Source organism: Mastomys coucha, unplaced genomic scaffold (genome assembly GCF_008632895.1).
Source record: "Mastomys coucha isolate ucsf_1 unplaced genomic scaffold, UCSF_Mcou_1 pScaffold15, whole genome shotgun sequence".
Lineage (NCBI taxonomy): Eukaryota > Metazoa > Chordata > Mammalia > Rodentia > Muridae > Mastomys > Mastomys coucha.
In genome coordinates, this window is record NW_022196897.1 from 130,943,248 (window position 1) to 130,958,477 (window position 15,230).

Consider the following 15,230-nt stretch of genomic DNA (forward strand, 5'->3'; position numbering starts at 1 on the left):
TCACCAGAGGAAGTCAGGACTGGAACTCAAGCAGGTCAGGAAGCAGGAGCTGATGCAGAAGCTATGGAGGGATGTTCCTTCCTGGCTTGCTTCCTCTGGCTTGCTCAACCTGCTCTCTTATAGAGAGAGCCCAAGACCTCCAGCCCAGGGATGGCACCACCCACAAGGTGCCCTACCCCCTTGATCACTAATTGAGAAAATGCCCCACAGCTGGACCTCATGGAGGCACTTCCCCAACTGAAGCTTCCTTCTGTGATAACTCCACCCTGTGTCAAGTTGATACACAAAACTAGCTAGTACACAAACTATGATTGGTTGGCCCCATCATTTAGGCCGGGGTCAAGGTAGTAAAGCGAAGATGCTCACCTTGTAGAAGACAGACGTGTGTGTGTGTGTGTGTGTGTGTGTGTGTGTGTGTGTGTGTATTTACTGGGGAAACTGTCCAAACTATGATACAATTTTATTTCAAAATCTTCATATACTTTATAAATTACTTGCCTGATGCCACCAAATACCACACAAAAACTGATGTTAAGGAAGGAGGTGGATAACTTGGCTCACAGTTCTGGGAGTAAATCATGGACAAGGACTAGAAAGTGATCGGTCCATATAGTGTGTCCATATAGGAAGCAGAAAGAGACCAGTGCTAACTTTCAACAATCTTTCTGTTTTTCATGCTGCCTTGGGCCCTGACACATGAAACAATGCCACTCGCCTTCCGCGTTGTCACCATTTTACTCTGACTCCTTTTGCTCAAACCTTTACCTTTACTCCTCTTGCTCCCCATTACCTTCTATCCTCTTTGCTCTTGCTTCCTTGAGAAACAAACATTTATCTCAAAGAATATCCGTCACTCCCACCACTACAGGATCTGCTCTGATTTGCATGCCCTCCCTCCCTCCTTTCTCTGAGGACGGGAAGTTGGTGTTCCTGTCTGGGGTCGAGGACCTTCCTGTAGCAGTCATCCTTCCCTCCTGACTCGTAAATCTGTCACCTTCTCCAGTCAGGAAAAAATCCCAATTTAATATCATCCATCTTTATAGAAATCTCTTTTGACTTACATCCACCTACCGCCTCTTTCCTCAGCTTCATTTCCCAGCACAGCTCTTCACAGGGAGGTCTGTGCCCATCCTGTTTCCAGGTCCTCTGCATGAATCCTTTAAGCTCTGTTCCAGTTGGAAAGCTTTGCCTGGAATAGACTTGTCTGGACCCCCAATGACTTTGCTGTCACTTTTTAAATTCTCACCTCATTGAATGTTCTAATGAGAAACTTAGATGAGAATGCTTTCAACACAGAGCCCTGGGAATGCCAGGGTTGTACAGCACAAAGCTGGCCTTGGAGCTGTGTGGATTCACATAACACTTCCCATGAGATAGATGTGCCACTGAGAAGCACTTCGTGATCCATGGTAGTAGTTGTAATAGCTGGGGGTGCTTAGTGCATCCTGTGAGCTTGTCTCTCTCCTCAGAGCTTCTGATCCCACGGCCTCATTTCAGAATGCTAACAAATCCAAAATGGCTACCTTTTGTGCACACAGGAAATAGTTGTATTTCCCCTCTTTTTCTCAGATTGTATAAATTCAGGCACGGAGAGGTAGATAAATTTCTTTATAGTTGAAAAGCTTAAGAAAGTAGATCTATAGTTCAACTCTTGTCTGTCAAAATGAAGACCTGTGCTTGTAGCAATGACTCTCGTATCTGTAGACTATCTCTTTATATAAAGAATAGTTGAGGCTATCAGAATCTGAGAGAGGAATCTATCCTTCCCTGGCATCTTTAGGGAAGTGTGGCCCTGCTGGCATTGTGTCTTCTAACTTATTTCTAGAATTGTCAGGCAATAAACTTCTCCCATTCAGTTTGTGGCCTTTTGCTATACAGCCCTTGTCTTTAATGGACAAACAATGTGGGTGTCTTGACCACTGGATAGTGACAGGCTACTTGTTAAGCTAGTGACTCATTTCCATACTTGTCTCTTGATGTTTGGCTCAGGTTAGTGTCCCCTAAGGTGTTACCACTGGATGAATTGGAGCTTCTCTCTGCTGCTGGCAGAAGTTCATTGGATGAAATAACTGCTCTCAGTAGCTGCTAACCAGCTATTCAAGGCAGGATCTGGAGTTCTCTACCTCTAGAAAACTGTAAGAAAAGATCCCCTGCATCCAAACACAGATTGTGCACCATAGGACATGTCAAGAGAGAGGTGAAGATCAATTCTTCTCTTTCTCTGGCCCCAAGTATCCAAGCAGCAACTTAAAGCAGGAGAGAGCTTTGGGATTGCTTGGGAGACCAGGATTATGGAATTGTGTAAGTTGTCCAATCCAACACAGCCCTCATGTCTGTTTCCAAAACAATCAGATAAGACCGTGGACTGGGCGTATTTTCTTGTTCTTTGAGTAGTCTATGAAAACATGTTCTTTTGTGCAACCAGAAAAGTGGGAGAAAGATCAAGAACAAAAGTTACAGAAAAAGAGGAAACTTTACCATCAAGAAAAGTCATGGTTTTCCCTTCTCAGTGCCAAGAGAAGGAATAAAAAATACCTATAAAATAGTTCATAGTTTACGAAAGGGACAGAAGAAGTGGCACCCAGTTGCTTAGCCATCAAATTGCTGTTGTGTACCAACCTGGTTGGGTCAACTATATTGAATGATGAAGTGTTCCCTGAGTTTCCATACCTACTACTCCACAACAAGTCCTGGGGTGATGTTATAGCAGGAAGTAGTATTTCAAAGATCTCCCTGCCTGCTGATTGCAAACAGAATTTCAGTGGAGTGGGAAAAGCCTCAGTAACAAATGTGAAAAGGCTAAGATCAAAAGGATGCTAGGTTGTGGGGGAGAAACAGAGATAAAAAGTTGGAGAATAGTTCATCAGAGCTGTGATAAATTTGATGTGAGGAATATGTAAGAGAGAAAGTCCTGGATTTCCCATGACCTCCTTTATCAATAAAGGTGGTATGTTGGCAAATCTGGGAAGGAACAATGTGTCAGTAAAGATTTCCATTTTGTATATGTTACGTTTGATGGCCATAGAAGAACCAACCTAAGGTCAGATGTCAAGCAGGCTTTGTAGAAAGATTTGGAGCTTAAATAGGAGCTTTGGGCTATAATGTGTAGGTAGCAGTTCCCGTAGAAAGCCAGAGGGTGATTCTGCCTAAGTTAGGATGTTGTGATGCTGTCCTGGGGCTAGGATCATAGCAGAATTTTATTTTTCTCAGTATGGCATCCAAAGTCCTCAGACACATTGCATTTAAAGGTTTGCTGTTGGTTCATTTCCTTTAACTGACTATTTTCCCTGTACAGAGCCTACTTTTCTTTTCCCTTTTTATTTTCTATATTATTATTTGTTTATTATTTTCTTTAGCTTTTATTTATTTTATACACATGACTGTTTTGCCCATATGTATGTAAATGCACCACCTGCATTCCTGGTACTCTTTGGGGTGGGAAGAGGGCACTGGAACCCTTGGAAGTGGAGTTACAGAAGGTTGTGAGCTGCCATGTGGGCTCTGGAAATTGAATCTGGATCTTCTGCAAGAGCAGCAAATGTTCCTAACCATTGAGCATCTCCACTCAGTCTGCAGCCCCAAACAAAACCTATTTTGAAGTTGTTATTTGGAGCACAAGCATCTGATTGTCTATAGCAGGGAAGGTTTCTGAGCCTAGCAGAGATAACCCTGCCTTCTAATTTGTAACAGAGAACATAACTGGATTTTGATTGATTGATTGATTTTTGCAAAAGACGATCGGTAGTGTGCAGAAGCAAGATCACAATTGCTTGTCATAAGAACCACAATGAAGTGTGTGTGTGTGTGTGTGTGTGTGTGTGTGTGTTGGGGGTGGGGCGTCAGTTCTAAGTGGTACATCACCCATACACTATCTTATTAAATACTTCCCTTTTAAGATGGATGCTCTTATACCCATTCCACAGTGTAAAAACAGAGGTCCAGAGATTAGGTAACTTGTCATGTTAACCAGAGGTGGAACAGGGCCTGGGCCATCCCAGTTCTATCCATTGGCAGAGCTTCCATACCTAAGTGCTAAGCCATGGTATTTCTGGAAGAACATGCAAGGAATATCCCTTGGTCCTCAGTTGGTCCTCAGGCTCATCCCCCAAGGGCTGCTTGACCTTCCAGCTCTACAACAGCTCTACACTTTAGAAAAATACCCAGGAAATTCAGTTCTACAGTTTCTCTCTGAAATATAAACAGTTTTGCAATGTTTATGGTGTCTAGAATCATTTCACAACATTCTAAGCCCCAGTCATTTGCCCTAACATCTACTGTTCATATCTTTACAGCTATCGGAGTTTCCTCTTGTGTACGATTGCATTTTACACAATTGTAGTTGCCTACAATCTAAGGATGCTATATGGAAAATTCCAGAAACTGTTCATAAGTTTTTACTTGCATATACTTCTGAAATGTCATATGCCCTGTTCAGTCCAGCTGAGGACATGCATCACCCTTTTGTCTAATGTATCTGTGCCATGTTCAATATCTACCAATTAGACCCCTAAGAGCATTCTTGGTCATTACTGTGGCCTTAGTATATCATCCTAGTGTTCTGCATTACCATTAGTCACTATTGGTAACCTCTTTCTGTGCCTGTAACTTTTATTATATAAAGAGGAGGAAAGAGTTGTCCTAGCTGTCCTTAGTTCTTAGGTGAGCCCTTGAACTAAGTCTGGGAACCCAGTTACTTCAAGAGCTATTCTACAAGAGAAAAGCATGCAGCCTTTCTTAATTGTACATGCATACAGGGCCCTTGAGGAGAGAGTAAAGTCCAAAGTAATGACTGAACAATGGGCAGTTAATGTGTGAAGGAATGAGTGGAGGACTGGGTATCTTTCTGGCTCAGACTATTCTAGGGCTAGTGAGACAGAAGAGAGAGGGTGTAGAAAATCAGAGTTAGCTCAGGGTGTGTTTGTGTAGGTTCATTCCATTCATCCCTAGCCACAGGCCTATGGTGATCAAGGCTGCCTTCCTGCCTTGGCATGAGGAAGAATGTGGCTCCCCAAAGACCCTTTTTATGGTTTGTTTGCTGTACATAGGGAAGGACAGGCCAGATGGCCATTTTTAAGGTCACAGCTCCTTGATGATTATTTTAGCTTCAAATAATCCATGTACCCATTTGGCCTATTTTGAGGTATCCCGACTTAACCCCTTCGTGGATTTGGTATAGTCTATAACTGGTTTCAGGAATTAGCTGGCAGTCTGAGAATGCACCCCCTCTCATATGAGGAAATGCTTGGAGTAGATAAAAGGATGAGAAGTCTGTCTATCAGAGAAGGGAAGGATTTTAGGCTGGCCTTTGTCTCCATTCTAAGTGGAGGGTGGATTGTTGTTTAAAGGGCCTGAGCTCAGTGGGAGGGCTTGGGGAAGGGGGAGTCCTGGAGATCCCATTCCTGCCCCAGGAATCTGTTTCATTCCTCATCTCACCAGGCCTCTGCTTCCTGCTGCTTCCTCTGTTGGCCCCTGAAATGGGAGCCTGGAGTCTGAGTCAGGGAGGCAATGATGGGGTGGTGGTGGAGGCTAGCCTTAAGTCTCTCTTTTAGAAGAATAGGGAAGTCTCTGTATTCTACACACAATTTCTACCCATCCCAGCACCAGATTTTAAAACTATATACTGCAATTGCTGTTAAAGCTCATCAAGGGATTTAACAGGCCTTTAAAGTTTATTGATTAAGTATGACCTCACCACTTCAGGTTCCATGAAGTAGTATTTAAAGCTATACCTTCAAGCTAACTAACTAGCCCTCTTTCCTCAGAGCAGAATAGGCATGTTACTTTTTCTCAAACTTTATAATAGTTTCTGGTTGAGAAAATAGAATGAATAGAATATTTTATGTTCACATGAAACTAATTTTCTGGAATTTTCATTCATTCATTCATTCATTCGTTCATTCATTCATTCATTCAAAGGTTACTATGAGTAACCAAACAGAATCCTCAAGTTCTTTCTTTTTGACATTCCCAACTTTATTTTTGGATTCTTTTTTTTTTTCTCGAGACAGGGTTTCTCTGTGTAGCCCTGACTGTCCTGGAACTCACTCTGTAGACCAGGCTGGCCTCGAACTCAGAAATCCGCCTGCCTCTGCCTCCCAAGTGCTGGGATTAAAGGTGTGCACCACCACTGCCTGGCCTATTTTTGGATTCTTTATAATCAAAATTTATACTCCTAGAGCTAATGCAACTTACTTGAATTTTGAGAATCTCAGAGCGTATGACCAGTTAGTTACGCATCGTCTTACTGGGGTGATTTCTTTCCACACCTATAGAAAATCCTAGAAAGGCAGTACTGTTAAGCTGCATTTGCAAAGGGGCAAAGGGCATGCCTTTGGGGGCTATCTGAATATCTCTTATTTGCTTGTATTACTAGATAGGAAATTGGAGGGAGACCCACCGGAGTCAACACATGCTAACTGGGGAAATAGATGTCTCCCTTTCAAGTTTTTAGTCTTGTTAATAAAAAAAGTTAAGAAGAGACTCAAAAAAAAAAAAGTAATTTGAGGGTAATTCCATGAAAGTTTAAAAGAAAAACCCTGTTAGGTTGTTGTCTCAGCAGCTGCCCCCAAAGGAGCTAGATAAGAGGCAGAGAAAAGGCCACGTTATCTGAATGAGGCCTGGGGTCAGCCACATGGTGGACCGGGAGCCACCTGGAGAGGAGGAGCCCTCTAGAGAAAGAGTGAAGGCCACAGTGTTGTGAAAGCATGCTTAGAGAAGAGATAAAAAGAGACAGGAAGAAGAGCGGTGCTTTCCTGAGCAGTTCAGGAGAGCAGCCATCTCATGGTGCTGCAAGACCGAGGTTGTGTGTGCTACTGAGCAAGGGTTTGGGACTCCTCAAGGGAAGCCTGTATCATCTTATTAAAGGGCTGCTTGTTCCTCCTGTCTCTTTAGAATGGCCTAAGGTAAACTGACCTTCCTGAGGGGTGGCCTTTTGGCCTGGTGATTATCAGCCTGCTTTGATGGATTAATGTCTGTGGTTTTGAGCAGCTTGGAATGCTAGGTCTCCGCCCAGGCCCGAGAAGTAGATGTTTTCTAATGGGCCTCAACCACGTCTTGGTCATGGCTACTGTAACACTTGGACAGGAGAGCTGAAGTCTTCAAATGAAGAAGACGTGCTTAAACAGGCCTGGCGGGGCATACCTTTACTCCTACATGAGGTGGAGGGAGGCAGGGAGAAGTAGGCAGATCTCTGAGTTTGAGGCCAACCTGGTCTCCATAGCAATTCCAAGTAGACAAGGCTACATAATCTTTTTTTTTTTTTTAAGATTTATTTATTATCAATTAAGTACACTGTAGCTGTCTTCAGATGCACCAGAAGAGGGTGTCAGATCTCATTACGGGTGGTTGTGAGCCACTATGTGGTTGCTGGAATTTGAACTCAGGACCTTCGGAAGAGCAATCGGTGCTCTTACCTGCTGAGCCATCTCTCCAGCCCTTTTTAAAGATTTATTTATGTATTTAATGTATATGAGTACGCCATTGCTCTCTTCAGACACACCAGAAGAGGCATCAGATCCCATTACAGATGGTTGTGAACCACCATGTAGTTGCTGGGAATTGAATTCAGGAACTCTGGAAGAGCAGTCGGTGCTCTTAACTACTGAGCCATCTCTCCAGCCTGAGACCTAATCTTTAAAAACATTAATAAAAATAGATACAATTTTAGAAATGCAGAGTGTAAGGCCTTGGGCATTTATATACTGTGTCCATTTACCTGATTCCCTGTCAGGTGGTTTAAATAAGAGAGTTTGGTACACACAAGGCTCTGAGTTAAAGCTGTATCAGCAATCACATGGACTAAGAATCTGAGAGAACAATGATTCTCCAAATCACATCGTCCAATTTTACAGAAAGGGAAATTGGATCTGAAAAAGTCAAGCCAAATGCAGCTTCTCTTATGGGGCACCCTTAGGCTTGGTATGTCTTAGAACATGGAAGGAACTTAGCCTGCTTAACTAGCTCACTTGGGGGGGTCCCCACACTGTTTTGTGATGTAAGTGTATTGTCCCCCACTTTTCAGATGGAAACTTCACAGTGAACAAAATCTCCAAGAGCTTGGATGAACTCCTTCCAGATTACAAGCTTAGGGCATGGAGGTGCAGCTAGGGCTGAAGGCAATAAAGGTGGGCTCGGAAGCCCAGTGTGGCCTTCCTGTGACATTTCCTAGTGTGGGGGTCCCGTGAGTTCTTTTTGAGGATGCATTTGTGATTTATGCATAGTGAATACTTAACTGGGATCTGGGGTTCACCAGTTAGGCTAGGCTGGCTCGCCAACGAGCCCCAGGAGTCATCATGTTCCCATTTCCTCAGCAGTGGGATCACAGGCACGGACCTGCATACCCAGCTTTTCTCATAGGTGCTGGTGATAAGACCTGGATCCTTGTGTTATGCAACAAACACTGTGCTGACAGCTGTTTCCCAAGTCGTGTGTGTATGTGTGCATGTGTACATATGTGCGTGTCTTTGTGTGTGTGCATCAAATTCCACTTGCTAGAGGAAACTTACTCGTCTTTCTGAAGCTCTGGCTTATTTCATTTAACATGACCTCCAAGCCGGGCGGTGGTGGTACACACCTTTAATCCCAGCACTTGGGAGGCAGAGGCAGGCGGATTTCTGAGTTCGAGGCCAGCCTGGTCTACAGAGTGAGTTCCAGGACAGCCAGGGCTATACAGAGAAACCCTGTCTCGAAAAAAAAACAAAAAACAAAAAACAAAAACAAACAAACAAAAAAAAACCAAGCATGACCTCCAGTTCTGTCTGCTTTTCTACAAATGACATAATTTCATTGTTCTTTGTGGAACAGATAAAACTCCACTGCCTGTCAATGTATCACTTCTTCCTTATCCACTCAACCATTGATTAGCAACTAAAGCGGTCCTATGTCTTGGCTGGTTTGAATCATGCTGCAGTTGCCATGGATATACAAGCATCTCTGTGGTATGCTGATTTAGAGGCCTTCGGGTACATACCCAAGAGGGATAGCTGTGTCAAATGGTAGTTTTATTTTCCATTTTTAGTGGGACAGATATTTGTGTTACTGGGGAATCCAAGGTTTCTTTCTGCATTCTTAGACTTGTTGATAAGAGAATTTTACAGTGGACTCAGCAAGAAGTTGAGGACATTTTTTTTTTTGTCTTAAAGTTTGAAAGAAAAACAACCGGGTACAAGAGCTGTGAACCCTGGCAGCTTTGGGGAGGATGACGAAGGAGAACCAGAAAAGAGTCACGTCCTTTTAAGTACAAGGGCATGTTCAGCATGTTCAGCAATGGAGGTCAGCAAGGACTTGATCACAGGACAGGAGGGGAGCTTCAGAGAACCAGCGAGAAAGCCCAGCGTCAGGGAAGGCATGCTTGGCTTTTACCCAGAAGCTGAAAAAGATGAAGAGAAGGCAACGCTTGCTCAGTGTCCCCTGAACGAGGGGACGCATGGCTAGAAATAGAGTCTAATTTTTAAAAAGGGAAACTATTGGAAGTCTTAATGGCACACATCTTCAATCCCTAAGTGCAGGACGGAGGCAGAATCAGGCTGATGTTTGTGCAATGAAGACCATCCTGGTCTATACAGTGAGTTCCAGGCCAGTCACCTGGTGGTGAGTCCCACTTTCAATAAAAGAAGGAATATGCTCCAGAGAATATGATTAGGCTGGTGAGCTGAGGGAAGAGCCCCTGAAGAGTTGGGCCAGGGGCTACACAGCCCTTTGTGAGGCATTCCTAAGGTATCTGTATAGCTCTGGCTTTCCTTGCACATGTTCTGTTCCTTAGGTGAGGCCCAGGTAAGGAAGGGCTGTCCGTCTTTCCCTGTCAACAGGCTTCTTTTGTATGTTCATCTTAACATGTCTGTCTGTAGTTCCCACTCTTCATCCACACTGGGGTTCAGAGTGCACTACTGAAGGGATTCCAGGTTCTAGATACAGCGTCATGTCTCATGCGTCTCATTAGCATCTTAAGTCTCCTCCCAAGTGTGCACAGTTTATTGTTATGGCAAATCACAGGTCACTGTCAGACCTACCCTCCTATCTTCCTCTGGGATACCTGATATCTAGGATATGCTGAAGCACTTACATAAGGCTCTGGTGGGGAGGGTTGATGCTGGGTACTTCAGACCCACTGAAAGAGCCAGGGACAAATGCAGATACTGGCAGTGTGACACAGTCTCATCCACATTGTTTGCTCTGGGACTGAGGCTCCAGGCTAACTCATGACATGCTATCTTGTGTCTGAACCATATGGCCCTAGACAGCTGTGCTCAAAGTTTACAAATATCTCCTTACCCAAAGAGAGTTTGAAGGCCAGACGTGGGACTCCAGATAACTCCTATAGCCTTTGATTTTATTCCAGAAATAAGATGCCCTCAGAGGCATGCCATATTTAGGACATGACTCTTCTCTGTCTTGGCAATGGCTGATGAAGTTAAAGAATTTTGACTTTCAGTATGCTTTAGTGGTCAGAAAGGAATTTAAACGATTCTGTACACACACACAGGAATGTGTGTTATTATAAAAAGTTACTTATTTGGAACCTTATATATATTATTGTATAGTTGACTCTCCATACTGGTTGGTTTTTCCTGGATCTAACAATCTGAATAACTTCCGATGGATAGAGACATGGCTCAGTGGTTAAGAACACTGACCGCTCTCACAGAGGGCCAAGTTTGACCTTCCAGTACCCGCATGGCCAGTTCACAACAATCTGTAACTCCAGTTCAAGAGGATCTGACACCCTCTTGTGGTTTCTGCGGGGTTTGCACAGACATAAATGCAGTCAAAACACCCAGGCACATAAAATAATTTAAAAATGCATTAAAAAAGAAAAAGAGAGGTCTTTATTGAATGTGCATGGAGTTCTGATTTTCCCATAAGCAGCACAGCATAACAACTGGTCATGTAGTGTTGTATTAGGTCAGTCTTAAATCCTCTGGTGGTGATGTATGTGACACAGGAGGATATACAGATTATATACAGGGCAACATTTATGTAAGAGTTTTGGCAATGTGAGTTTTGGTAACTTGAAGGGTCCTGGGACATGCTTACGGCTCCTAAGGATACTGAACTAAGAAATACTTGTGTTGAACAAATAGGTTTGGGGAAATGATATTCTTAAATGCAGTAAATGCCATGTTTGTTATTTTATCATATAAAACTCTGAGTTGGAGTAAAAGTATGACCTTTGCCTAGCTCCAGATCTCTTCTTAAAACTTATAGAAAAGTCATCTTGATCTAGAAAGACAGCAAATATTGTAATCATTTATATACCCCCTCAGGATTATAAAGAAACAGAATTCTACAAACTTCAGGTCCCCTGTTTGAGTCCAGGGAGGAACCCAGGTGAGGCCTGGCAGGCTCAGAAGCCTGTAGAAGCACTGAGTGGAGAACACAGAGAAAAATGGAGGACAGGAGTATGCAGAGGCTAGGCGAGGCAGCACAGGCTACATCGACTGTCAAAGACGAGTCTCATCCTGAGGAAGGGGACTCTGGGGGAGATGGAGGGTGCTAGGGACACTTGCCACTGGAGACTTGGTGATGTTGAGAAAGTCAACAAATTGAGGATAAAATTGAGATAAAATTAAAATTGAGGATCCTGAAGAAAGCAAAGAGCATCACAACCGAAGAAGGCAGACAACCCTGAGAGCAGACCCAACCAATGGAGAAGTGGCACAGTTTCAGCACTAGAGGGCGTGTTTGCATCAGGAAACCCAGTCAACCACCCAGGCACTGCCCTTGCCTGCACTGGATCTAACTAATGGTAATGGTCAGAAACAAAATGTGGTGCAAACCTAGGAAGCAGAAAAGTGTGCTAAGCAGAGCTACAGCCTGAAGAAAAAAATAGAGTTTGAAAGTCAAAGCATTTCCCATCATAAATGTTCTTATCATCTCTTAGGTGTGTGGGTGTGTACACACACATACATGCACACACACGCACACATGCACACACACAAAAAATCAATCTGCTTTCTCCAAGGGAGACTAGAGAGATAACTCTGTGGTTAAGTGCTCTTCCAGGTTTGATTCCCAGCATCCAAGTAGCAATTCACAACCATCTGTAATTCCAGTTCTAGGGCGTCTAAGGTCCTCTTCTGTCCTCCCAAGTATCTGACATGCAAGTGCTGCACAGACATACATGCAGGCAAAACACTCATACACATAAAATGGTAATGATCATAATGAATTTTAAAAGAAAACATGAGAGTGGTTATAGTGTTCTTGCATGTGGGACTTTGTGATCATTTTTAACCTTGGCCTATAGGGCAGAGAGTATTTTTCCAACAGAGTTGATCAGCAGCAACCATTCAGCCTATGTGTTCTCCCAGCCACTGGCCCATCAAGATGAAAAGTCTTACCTATTCCCATCAAGTCTGTGGGGCTTTGTGTCTCACTTACACCGGCTAGAATGGAAGAGAAATTTTGCCACATTTCTTCTGAGGATAAATTGAAAAGGAAAAGATCAGGTGATGTCCCTCCTGCTTTCTGGTTCATTCTTCTTGGATCTGTGAGCTGCATCCTCTAAGCAGTTAGGTTGTTCCGAGGCTACCATGCTATGAGGAAGCCTAAATTAGCCAGAGAGGCCACTGACAAAGTCCCAAGCTACATGGAGAAGTGACCTACTGCTTGCCAGCTGCCAGGCCACACCTCCTCTCATCCCTAGCCCCACCTCCCAGCTCCAGCTACCATCTGGGCACAGCCTCATCTGATACACTCAGCCAGAACTGCTCTGCCAAATTCTTCTGGAATTCCAGACCCTTAGAAACCATGGCAATAAGAAAATGAGTATTGCTTTAAGCCACTGAGTCTTGTGGTCTTATTACACAACAATGGATAATTGGGATGAATAAATCCTTAAGGGATAACAACGAGTTCCAGAGAAAAACAGCAGCTTGACTTAACAGCCTTTTATGTTCGTTTTTGTTTTGGACAATCTTTGAGGAAGCTGACAGGACAGAACATGTGTTTTTGGAGAAGAACTATGTCCTTCTTAGACATGGCTTATAAACTAACCTTTCCCCTGAAGCAGAATTGAGATATTTTTAGATGACTTCCTTTTCCTTTTGTCTTTCTGTTTTGTAGCTGGAGAGGTTTAACTCTCTATCGCTTTTGGCAGAAGCTATGGGGCAGATTGCTAGAACCATTTACTTTGTCCACGGATGGGATGCAGGAATCTGCAGTACATTGCACAGAGATATGACTGATATTTTTTTTCCAGACTGAATGTGAGATTTATTACTGAACATTTGGTAGGGTATAGGAGAATATAGTAGAAGCCCTTGGCAATGCAGGGCCCACCACTTGTCCAGGAGACTGCAATTGAGAACATGTTTGACTCCATAGCTTGATGGAACAAGCCACTTCTCAGCTGCCTTATCTTCAAATTCATCTGCATTAAACTTACCGAAGCCCCGCCTCTTTGAGATGCAGATCTTCCAGAAGCTAGGGAAATGGAATTAGGTTCTAGGCGAGGCCTTAATTATATGTTCTTTATTATGCAGCTTGGTACAGATAGACATGATGACCTGGCAGACTCGAACCCTGGCCACTGTGCCTTGGGGCTTCTCAAAGGCATCCATACCTGTCAGGAGCCTAGAGTCAGGACAGCACTGAGATTAGAGACATGAATAGCTGCCAGTAAATTGTCTCAAAGATCCCTTAGGAAAACAGGCTGTGTACACACCCATGGAGACTGCTGTTTGTAACCCTTGCATACCAGGTCTCCATGGGGTGTTTTGTTTCTTAAGTTAGTGTTAAAACTGAAAGAAAAATTTTATATTAGTAAGTGTGAAACAAGAGAGAAAATTGTGGGGCTGGAGAGATGGCTCAGCGGTTAAGAGCACTGACCTCTTCCAGAGGTCCTGAGTTCAATTCCCAGCAACCACATGGTGACTCACAACCATCTGTAATGGGATTAGATGCCCTCTTCTGGTGTATCTGAAGACTGTAACAATGTACTCACATAAAATAAATAGATAAATCTTTAGCGGGGCAATGGTGGTGCACACCTTTAATCCCAGCACTTGGAAGGCAGAGGCAGGTGGATTTCTGAGTTCGAGGCCAGCCTGGTCTACAGAGTGAGTACCAGAATATATCTCTGTCTCAAAAAAACAAGAGAGAGAGAGAAAGAGAGAGAGAGAGAGAGAGAGAGAGAGAGAGAGAGAGAGAGAGAGAGAGAGAGAGAGAAAGAGAGAGAATTGTAAGGAACTCATGAAATCTCACACAAAATAATCGCCCATTTCTTAACATGAAGTCACAGGAATTAGACCACTCTGCTCTCAAGGTTTCTGAGGAAGACAAGCAACCAAGAGGAGTAACTTCATAGAGTACTAGAATAAGATTTCACTCTTCCTAGTACAGACTCTAATGCTATGGGTTAGACTCTATGCAATAGCATTAGAGTCTGCCTTCATTTCTTTTCCTGTTGCTGTGATTAAATGCCTTATCAAAAAAGCAGCTTCATAGAGAAAAGGCGTATTATGGCTCAAAGTTCAAGAGCATGGTCCATCATAGTGGAGAGTCAAAGCAGCAGAGCTTGAAATAGCTTGTCATAGCACAGCCACCACCAAAAATCAGAGCAAAAGAGTGAATGTTACTGCCTCACTACCTTTCTCCACTACAGTCCAGGATCCCAGCCTAAAGATGAGAACACCCGTACTGGATGGGTCTTTTCACCTCCATCAGTGTAATCAAGATATTCCTCCACAGGCATTCTGGGAACCCCCAATCCCTCAGGAGATTCTAGACTTTGTCAAGTTGACAATTAACGCTAGCCATCACAACCTTGTCATCTTGATACTCAAACACATCATTTTGAAGCCATAATCTTTCACCCCCTGTCTTCATAGACTTGTGACTGTATTATACTAGAAAATGTATTCAAAATCCCTAGTCTTCAATAATTCCAACACTTTAAAAGTCCAACATCTCTTACCCATGAGCTCCTATAGAATAAAAAGCAAATTACATACTTCTAACAGATGATAGCATAGAGGAAACATTATTCCAAAAGGGAAGAATGCCAGGCACAGCAAAGAAAGGCCAGGCCAAAGCAAGATCAAAATCCGGCAGGGAAGACCACGAATCCTATAGCTCAGGGTCCAGCATCTATGGCAGAGAGTGCAATGAATGGTACTTCAAAGCTTTGGCAGCTCCACTCCTGCCACCTGCATCACAGTCTCCCTCTTGAGCCAGCTCTACTCCACATCTGCAGCTTTCCTCAGTGGGCATTCCATGGTCCTGGCATCTCT

The 15,230-nt window shown here is 43.5% G+C and overlaps 1 protein-coding gene and 1 pseudogene across 1 annotated transcript in view; one reads left to right on the top strand and one right to left on the bottom strand.

Annotated features, from left to right (window-relative positions):
- Nucleotides 1-15,230, top strand: part of Rin2 (Ras and Rab interactor 2) — a 206,267-nt gene that overhangs the window by 9,247 nt on the left and 181,790 nt on the right. The window lies entirely within an intron of this gene.
- On the bottom strand, nucleotides 13,621-13,736 carry LOC116092710 (annotated as a pseudogene).